A 10,706-nucleotide genomic window follows, 5' to 3' on the forward strand; every position below is an offset into this window, starting at 1 on the left:
TGTCTGACTCTTTGCAACCCCATGGACTGTATCCTGCCAGGCTCTTCTGTCCATGGATTCTCCAGGCAAGAATACTGGAGTGGGTTGTCACGCCCTCCTCCAGGGGATCATCCCGACCCAGGGATGGAACCCGACTCTCTTATACCTCCTGCATTGGCAGGTGGGTTCCTTACAAACTCGAGCACCTCGTGGGAAGCCCTCCTGCAGTAGGTTGTGAGTGAGTGAGTGAAAGTTGCTCAGTCATGTCCGGCCCCATGGACTGTAGCCCAACAGGCTTAGCCCAGGCTTATTCCCATGGCAGTGGAAACTTTCCAAGGAAGCAGAACGGAAGGCACAAAGACTCTCAAGACCTAGACTCAGAACTGACATATCATGTCTGCCATATTCTACTGGTCAAGTGAAGCTGAAATCGCTCAGTTGTGTCTGACTTTTTGCAACCCCATGGACTGTAGCCCACCAGGCTTCTCCGTCCATGGGATTTTCCAGGCAAGAGTACTGGAGTGGGTTGCCATCTCCTTCTCCAGGGGATCTTCCCGACCCAGGGATCGAACCTGGGTCTCCCACATTGCAGGCAGACACTTTACCCTCTGAGCCATACTGGTCAAGGCCAGCTCAAATTCAAGGAGAGGGGAAACTGACCCTACAACTTGAAAGGAGGAACTGCAAAGTCACAATGCAAAGGGAGTAAGTGAGGGGATTTTTGGCCATTTTTTACTTGCGACGCTAACGGACAGCGATGATTCTATTCTTTTACAAAAGCATATAAAGAAAGCTTGGCGTTCTGCAGTCCGTGGGGTCTCAAAGAGTCGGACACGACTGAGCGACTGAACAACAACAAATATAAAGAAAACAAGCCCAACTACTAGTCAAAAAGTATTCCTTTCTCAGGAGGATCTGCAGAATGTGTGACTCATGTTTCAGAGCAAGAAACAACCCGTTGCAACAGTCATCAAAGATGGTCTCAAACATCCCAGCCCTCTTGGGCACACAGTAGGGTTCCACACGTCTGCCTATTGGAGGTTTGGCGGGGCCATGTGACTTTCCTTGCCCAATGAAACGTGAGAAGAAGGAATATGTGCCACTTCAGTGTGGGGATTTTAAGAACTAGCACATGCTCGACCTGGAGCTTCCCAGGTGGCTCAGGAATAAGGAATCTGCCTGCCAATGCAAGAAACACAGAGGACGCAGGTTCAATCCCCGGGTGGGGAAGATCCCCTGGAGGAGGAAATAGCAACCCATTCCAGTATTCTTGCCTGAAGAATCCCATGGAGAGGAGCCTGGTGGGCTACAGTTCGTGGGGTCACAAAGAGTCAGACAATGCTGAGCATGCGTGAGCAGGCACACGCCTGACCATCTTTTGAATCTTCCCTTAGCCAATCCCATGTTGGCTGGGAAAGCACTCATCAGAAGTTTCGACTGACTGGAGGTCGCAGGGGCCTTGCTCACCCAGCTGGCAGTCGATTCTGTCTGCCAAGCGGGAGCACAGCAGGGATTTTTAGCCAGAGTGCCTGCATGTGGGCTCTCCATATGGTTTGGGCTAAGAAGCAAAATGAACAGCGAAATGAAACAGTTCAGACTCAGATGGCCTGGGTCCCCCCCAACACACACACTTACTGATCTGCAAATTGCTATTTAACCCCTCTGAGGCACAGTATTAATGTTAATGCCGTTCATATCATCCCTGCTGGCTGCTCATACTTTGGTTCTCAATGTCAGGTTTCAGCCCCATATCCAGGTTCTTTCTAGACCCCTACCGAACTCCATGTGGCCTAGACCGGGACATGACCACCTGTGGCAGATTAGATTGGGGCTTCCCAGGTGCTGCTAGTGGTAAAGAACCCGCAGGAGACATAAGAGATGAGGGTTCAGTCCCTGGGTGGGGAAGATCCCTTGGAGGAGGGCAAGGCGACCCACTCCAGTATCCTTGCCTGGAGAATCCCATGGACAGAGGAGCCTGTTGGGCTAGAGTCCATGGGGAGCAAAGAGTTGGACTCAACTGAAGCGACTTAGCACACGGCAGATTAGATTCCTCTTTGGAAACCTTCACTTCATCCACCTCACCTCCTTGGAAGGAATGTACTTCTGCTACTCTATACTGGGCTCGGCCGTGGGACTTGTTTGGCCAATCGCATGATGGTACACAGAACACAGAGGCTTGATGTGTACCGGTATAGTTATGCTCACACTTCTGCCATCACAATAAGAGGAACGTTCCTGGAATAGACCACAAGTGCCAAGCGTTGGTTGCACCGGCCGAAGCCAGCCAAGATCGGCCCGTCCACAATCACATGGGGCAGCCCAGTCAAGATTAGCGAGGCAGGCAGTCACCTCCAGCCCCAGATGACCTCAGACGCCTGGGAGAGCCCAGCCAAGATCAGCAGAGCCTCCAGCCACAATCAGCTGACTCTCAGCAGGAGCTCAATACACATTCATATTGAAACGGAGCAGGATGCTAGGGTCCTTCCCCACCATGTCCTCCACCTGCCTTTTGTCTGTGGAAAAACTTTAGTCAAAGAATCGGTTTAATCAGAGAAGTGAGAAATGCAGACACAAAGGAAAACAGTCCCACAAGACTAAATAATAATAGTTGAGTCATTAAGCATTGTCAAGGACCTTTCTCCTCAAGGGCTGTGGATAATATTCTGAGCTGTATCCTGTGAGCTGTCTTCCAGATACTGAAACCCCAACCACGTGGAAGAAGTTAACTACATAATGACCAAACTGTAGCCCTGAGACAAGCTGCTGCAGTTCTGAGAATTCAACCCAAGGAAATGGGAACTGGACTGGAAGGTTAACTGTACTTAAAACAAGATGACGCTAATCAGGCCATCAATGACCAATTTCAAGGTGACTGTCAGAGCTGATTGTGCTGTTTCTGACAGAGTCCCCTTCCTCTGTCTAGAAAAGCTCTTACCCACTGAATGTCAGTGGGGGGGGGGGGACAAGCAGTCTCCCCTTCCCCCCACCCCTGGTTGCTGGCATCCAAAATAAAGCAAACGTTCCTACCCACCAACCTTGCCTCTTTATTGGCTTCTGAATGGCAAGCAGCCAGACTCAATTCACTTTCAGTTACATGCGATGTGTGTACATCAACACACAGGTTTCGGCTGTTTGTTACCTAACTATAGGTAATTACTCAATTGTTACTAAATAGTTTTTTAATATATTTGATACACTGTTGTTGTTTTAGTCACTAAGTTGTGTCCAACTCTTTTGCAACCCCATGGACTGTAGTCATCTAGGCTCCTCTGTCCATGGGATTTCCCAGCAAGAATACTGGAGTGGGTAGCCATTTCGTTCTCCAGGGGATCTTCCCAACCCAGGGATCAAACTGGCATCTCCTGCAAAGGCAGGCTAATTCTTCCTGACGCAGGGGTCGAACCCAAGTCTCCTGCTTTGCAGGCAGATTCTTTACCGCTGAACCAGAGGGGAAGCCCATCTGATATATTACCAGACTTATATATCCACAGATTTATCATCAATACATAGCTACAGTGTGACCTCATGACCTCCATATTATTTTTATTTTATTTATGATCCATGGACCACACAGTAAGATGGCACTGGCAAAATCGTAATTAATTGTACCCAGACCAGATGTTAAATGCAGATGACAAGGAAGGCTAAAGGCGGTTTTGCAACCACAGAAGTTTCAGGGTAGTGTGGTTGGGGGTTAACAGGCTGGAAAAGCCCATGCTCAGGATTCCCCATGACTTGACTGGACTTCACCCAGATTTTTCCAGAGGCCAGATGACTTGTGATATTGCAACAGATCAAATGCAAAAGCGACTCTGAAAATCTAGTTGTTTTCTCTTGAGCCGGACATTACGTATTCTCAGAAATGTATAATAATGTCACTCTTCTCATTAATTTTTTTTATTTTGGAAAATACAGCATTTCTCATTTAAAGTGTTATGTCAAAATTCTATGTTTCTGAATGTCTATCAACAGACAAATAGGTAAACAAATGTTGTATCTGTGAATGTGGCATCAATGACATATAACTCAGTCTTATAAAGGAGAGAAAACCTGAGACACCTAAAACATGAATAAACTTTGAAAATGTGATGCTAAGTGAAATGAGACAGATACAAAAGAACAAATGTGGCATGATTTCATATACATTAGGTACTAGAATAGGCAAATTCTCAGAGACCTGAAGTAGAATAGAGGTGCCCTGGAATTGGGGAAATGAGGAATTATTGTTTAATGGGTACAGAATTTCAGGTTGGGAAGATAAAAAAATCTGGAAATGAGTAGTAGTGATGGTTGCACAACAGTGTGAATTTACTTAATGCCTCTGAACTTATACACTTAAAAAAAAAAGTACCATTTTAACCATTTATACCAACTTCCCCAGTGGCTCAGCAGTAAAGAATCCACCTGCAATGCAGGAGACGTGGGTTCGATCCCTGGATCAGGAAGATCCCATGGAGGAGGAAATGGCAACCCACTCCAGTATTCTTGCTGGGAAATCCCATGGACAGAGGAGCCTAGTGGGTGACACAAAAGAGTGAGACAGGATTTAGCAACTAAACAACAACAAAATTTTTGTGTATCTCTTACGACAATAAAATCATTGCAGAAATGCAATGGACTTACCATGGTTATATTTAAATGAATTACTAAATTTTTTAACTTCTCAATCTTAATTTAATACTTAATTTAATATTGATAGATGTAACACATATACAAAAAAAAAAAACCTCTTTGGTCCTCAAGAATTTTTAAGGGTGTAAAATGAATCCTGAGACCAACAAGTGGAGAACTGCTGTTCTACGCACAACTGAGGTGAGCCTGAGCTAGCTGGCCCTGGCACTTCTCTGCAAGAATCTGCAAACTCCCAGGAATTCAAGTTTCCCGCCCTCTGGTGGACGTATGAGGTATTGCTTGAAAACGCAAAATTTCTGAGTCATTTGTAGAGTTGGCTGAAATTCTATAACAGAGGCAGAGATGGTCTCGAAATGAGGACTTTATTTCAGCATATTGACTTTAAACTCTGAACTATGCCTCCTCTCCTGCACATTCACACACACACATATTCATTCGGAAACCCACAGTCACATTTACACACACAAAATTACACACAGACATAAGTAGATGTTCACAAATACAGTCACACAGACACACAGACAAGATCAAACATATTCATTTACACACAATCTCTCAAACAGACCCCCCCACACACATACACACAGGAATACTGTCACACACAGAGAGACACAGCTTCACACACAGACACACTCATAAAGTCATACAGACACACTTTCACATGCACACACACACACACACACACTAAAAATAGCGCATCGTGAACAAAGGGGACTAAGTAAATGAACATCATCCTCTATTTTTAAAAAAAGATGGTAATGGAAAATGAGTTTCTTCCCAAAGCCATTAAATAAATGTTGAACAAATAATTAAGATGAATCTAGGTTTGGCAGCGTGCCCAATTAGAGGCCCACATCCCTTAGCTGAAGTCCTTGGGGACAGACACGTTTCAGAACTCAGAAATGCTCTAATTTGAGAAGAGTAATTCTGAGCGAATGCTGTGTATTACGTAACACTCCCAGGGGCTTGAAGCCGACCCCTCTCCATCAGACATGTTAATATATTTGCAGCAAAACGTGTGAACATTCACGCCAACGGAGATAAATAAAGACTGTTAAGAATGTTGGTTTGCCAACACGTGAGTCCGGCCAAATAACCCCCTGAAGAAGAATATATAGAATATATATTATATAATTATATATAATACAAAACAATAATATAATATTCATAATTATATATAACAATAATATAACATAATAACATATTATATATAATATATTATTATATATTATATTCTATGTAAGAATATATTCTTATATATAATATTATATTATATATAATATATTATTATATATTATATTCTATGTAAGAATATATTCTTATATATATTCTATATATTCTATTATATATTTTATATATTCTATTATTCTATTATATATTCTATATATTCTATTCTATATATATTCTATATACTAAATATATATACCCTATAATCTATAGATATGTATATAATATATATTATATAATCTATATTGCATATATCATGTACACATCTATTATATATAATAATATTATATATAATAATAAATATAATATATAATGTTAATATATATTAAAATAATATAGTATATTATATACAAATATATAATTTAATATATTATAACATATCTGATATATATAATATATATCAGATATATTATATAAATAATATATAATATGTATTATATAAAAATAATTACATATAATATATAAATTATAAATATATATAATACATAATAATATATTTATTATATGCATAATATTTATATATAATATTATAATATATATAATAAATGTATATTATAATTGATGATATAATTGATATAATCTAATAGATTAGATTATAATATGTATATTAATATGATAATATATATAATATATATTATATAAATAATAATTATACATTATAAATAATATATAATACTTATATATATTATAATATATAATATATATAATAATTATGTATTATTATATATTGTATGTAATTATGTGTAATGTATATTATATATGATTATAAATAATATGTGTAATTATTTATAATTAATTATAAGCAATATACAATACATAATAATATATAATATATAATTATATGTACTATAATTATATCTTATATATAGAATCATATTTTATATATAATCATATATATTATAATAATATATGTATATCATAATATATATGTATATTGTAATATAATATATTATAATATATATTATATATTATGTATTATATTCTATATTATATAATTATTGTGTATAATTAATATAATATTTATATAATATAAATATATATTGAATATATAATATAAATATATATAATTTATATAATATTTATATATATGAAATATATATAATTATAATATAACATGTCTGATGGAGAGCAGGCCCTTCACACATCATCTACGGATACTCTCGTGAATCTTCGACTTCAACTTGGACGTGAGGGAATGACGCCAGGAGCCTTTAGCACGGCGGCTCTTTAGCACCCCCTCCTGGCAGCCCCAGTCCTTGCAGTTTGGCTGAGGAGTTGCGCTGTCTACCGGCTTGGGCCAGATACCGCGGTACTTCCTGATTAGTCTAAACCTTCCGCGTAATTCCGCCTTCACTTAACAGTGAGTGGTTCAGGGACCCAAGTTTTAACCAATTAGCAACTGACAGGGACGAGTCGCTGGCATTGGTTCTGGGCTTGTCATGTGACCCAAGCTGATCCAATCAATTTGAAAGAAAGCCCTTTTTCTCCCAGGAGGGACCAGGCCTCCCTACTCTGAAGGATAGTAATGAGGAGCACTCAGGTGCCTGGATCTGTGGGCACCAGGTGAAGCCACTTGGGGATCAGGCCAGAAAGAACAGGAACAGTTTAGATCCCTGTGGTGGCCATGGAGGAGAAGGCAATGGCATCCCACTCCAGTACTCTTGCCTGGAAAATCCCATGGATGGAGGAGCCTGGTAGGCTGCAGTCCATGGGGTCGCTAAGAGTTGGACGAGTGAGCGACTTCACTTTCACTTTTCCCTTTCATGCACTGGAGAAGGAAACGGCAACCCACTCCAGTGTTCTTGCCTGGAGAATCCCAGGGACGGCGGAGCCTGGTGGGCTGCCATCTATGGGGTCACACAGAGTCGGACACGACTGAAGCGACTTAGCAGCAGCAGCAGCAGGTGGCCATGGAATGGCGCTGAGCAGCTCTCCCTTTAAGAGATTCTGCTGCTGACAGCACAGTTGTGTTACAGCCCTACCTCATTGGTGCCAAGGCCATGCCTCCCTTGGGCTCAACACAGTGGGTACTTACACCAGTCCATTGCAGCCCCATCCAGGAGTCCTCTGATGGGCAATTCTTGCTCAAGGACAGCTCCATAGACACATAAACCCCACCGCACCCAGAGAGGTACAGCCAGAGGCTCCCCTGACCCATTCCCTCCTGTTCGCTCTTTTTTTTTTTTTTAATATTTATTTATTTGGCTGCATCGGGCCTTAGTTGCAGTAGGTGGGATCTTTGTTTGGGCATGCAGGATCTTGCGGCATGCGATCTCTTAAGAAATCGAGTTCCCCATCAGTGATCGAACCCAGGCCCCCTGCATTGGGAGTGCAGAGTCTTAGCCACTGCACCACCGGGAAGCCCCTCCCTCTCTCCTTTCACAACTGTCAGACTGATGAGTGATGGTTGCACACATTCTAAGTGTACTTAATGTCCTGAATTGCACAGTTCAGACTGGTTAAAATAGTGACTTTTATGCCACATGTATTTCATACACACACATTTTGACCACCCACCCCTCCTTTCCTCTCCATCACCATCCTGGCCTAGCCACCGTCGTCCCTCATCTGACTCACCGCAGTGATCTCCTTTCTGGGCTCCCAGCTTGCACCCCCACCCCCTACATTTCATTCCCCACATGGCAGTCAGAGGGTCCCGTTAAGAGGATCTGTTAAGAGAGGTTAAGCCTCCACCTCACTAAAAGCCAAACTCCTCACCCTGGCCCATGGGGCTCTGTACAAACTACCTCCATTCTCTTTTCTCCCACTAGCCCCCTCATTCACTCTGCTCCGACCATACTGACATCGTTGCCGTTCCTTGGACAAGCCGAGCACCTCCAGCCTCAGGGCCTTTGCACTTGCTGTTCCTGATCCCTGGACCACTCTTCCCCCAAGACCTGCAGGTCCTGCCCTCACTTCTCCGAGGCTTCTAGCCAGTAACCAGCAACTTCATCACTCCCTATCCCCTAATTAGTTTTCTCCTGTGTGTTTATTATTACCTGACATTACACATACGTGTTATTCATCTCTATTTCTTGTCTGTCTCTCCACCAATATACCGGCTCCATTGAGAGTATAGATGTCTCCCTGTTTTGTTTCCTACTGTTTCCCCAGTGCTTAAAATAGAGCCTGGCACATGGTAAATGCTGCATAAATATTTGTTAAATGAAAGATTAAAAGATAGCGACCAAAACAGAGCCTGAGAGGAACAGGAAGAGAGAAGAGAGACCAAAAGGGGAGGGGGCGGGGAGGAGATAGGGGAGGGAGGGAAGCTGAACTAGGGGAGAAATGAGAAGGGGGGGTGGGTCGAGATGTGAAGGAGAGGGGACTTTCCTGCTGATCCAGTGGTTAAGACGCCACATTTCCAATGGGGGAGGCGGGAGGGTGCGTTCCATTCCTGGTCAGGGAAGATCCCACGTGCCATGTGGCGCAGCCAAAAGTTAAAAAAAAAAAAGATGGAGGAGAAAAGTGAGGGAGAAGAAATAACTGAAGCAAGAGCAACAGAGCTGAGAGAATGAGTCGGAACAGAGTGAGGGCTAGAAAGAGAGACATGGAGAGACAAGAGAGGGAGACAGAGACACACAAACATTGAGAGACAAAGAGACAAATACAGACAGAAAGAGAAAGAGGATAGAGGAGAAGGTGGTGAAGGAGACACAGAGAAAAGAGAGCAGGAAAACGGGCTGGGAGAAGAGCCTTGAGAATCAGAGAGAGGAGAGCCAGTGGGAACAAGGATGGAGTCCTTCCCTCTAACTCACCATTGGCTGGTGTCCAGAGCTCTGGACTGACTGGCAATCCCTTGGGATCCAAGCTGTGGCTTTTAAAGCCTCAGGGACAGAGGAGGGTGGAGAGTGAGAACATGTCATGCTATTCTAAAGGCTTCAGATCACCAGCTTCTTTAATCCTCAGAAAAACTTTATGAGATAAATACTATGATCATCTTCATTCTACCAGACCAGAGAGGCTGAGTTAGCTGCCCAAAGTCACACAGCTAGTGAGAGGAAGAGCTGGGATTTGAATCTGGGTATGTTGGCCCCAAGATCAGTGCCCCTAACCACCATCTACGCTAACTGTAAAGGGGCGCCGACTTCCTGAATTCCATTCATTCTGGAGACACCCTCTGGGAGGTGGTGCTGGAGGGGTAGAGGAAGGAGGTGAGGTAAACAAATTGATGTTCCTAGCCTGGTACAGATGGACAGCTGTCCCAGTCTGAAGGAGGCGGCTCTGCTTCACCATCCTAAGAAAAGTCTCCAGTTCAAGGGAAGGTGGTCAGACCTCCTCCCTTCCAGAAATCACTTCCTACTTGTAGGATTCTATACCCTGCTCAGAGCTAGACCTTAGTCGTCTGGATAGGAAAACGGACTCAGCCACCTCTGACTCTTTTAGGACTCAGGTTGCTCTGCCTTGGTTTGCAGACAACATTGCAGACCAGAGAGACAGTACTAAGCTTCAAAGACAGCTGGGTGCTTTGATAACTTCCTGTGATTTCCAGAGGGGATCCTACCACCATCCCTGTCCACGCTCATCTCTCAGATCCCAGGAATATGAACGCATGCTCTTCCAGCAGTATCCTGCCTTTTCCAGGTGATTCAGCTTCCGTGCACAACACTATAGTTATACAAATCACAATTCCCAGAAACCCAGTTCTAGCTGAGATCACCCCATCTCTTGTCTCGTCTCCTGTGCTGTCACGGGAGGCCAGCCCTCTTCTCCCCTCGAGAGGCACTTGTCCTCTGCAAGCATGCAAAAACCTCAGAAGACTTTCACACCGTCTGACCTTCAACTACCTTGTTGCGGATAAGCGTCTTCTCCTCACCCCAACCCAGAAAATACATGATGGCGATGGAAGAAAAGGAAACCCCTAGGGA

Source organism: Giraffa tippelskirchi, chromosome 7 (genome assembly GCF_054371585.1).
Source record: "Giraffa tippelskirchi isolate mGirTip1 chromosome 7, T2T-mGirTip1v1.2.pri, whole genome shotgun sequence".
Taxonomy (NCBI): domain Eukaryota; kingdom Metazoa; phylum Chordata; class Mammalia; order Artiodactyla; family Giraffidae; genus Giraffa; species Giraffa tippelskirchi.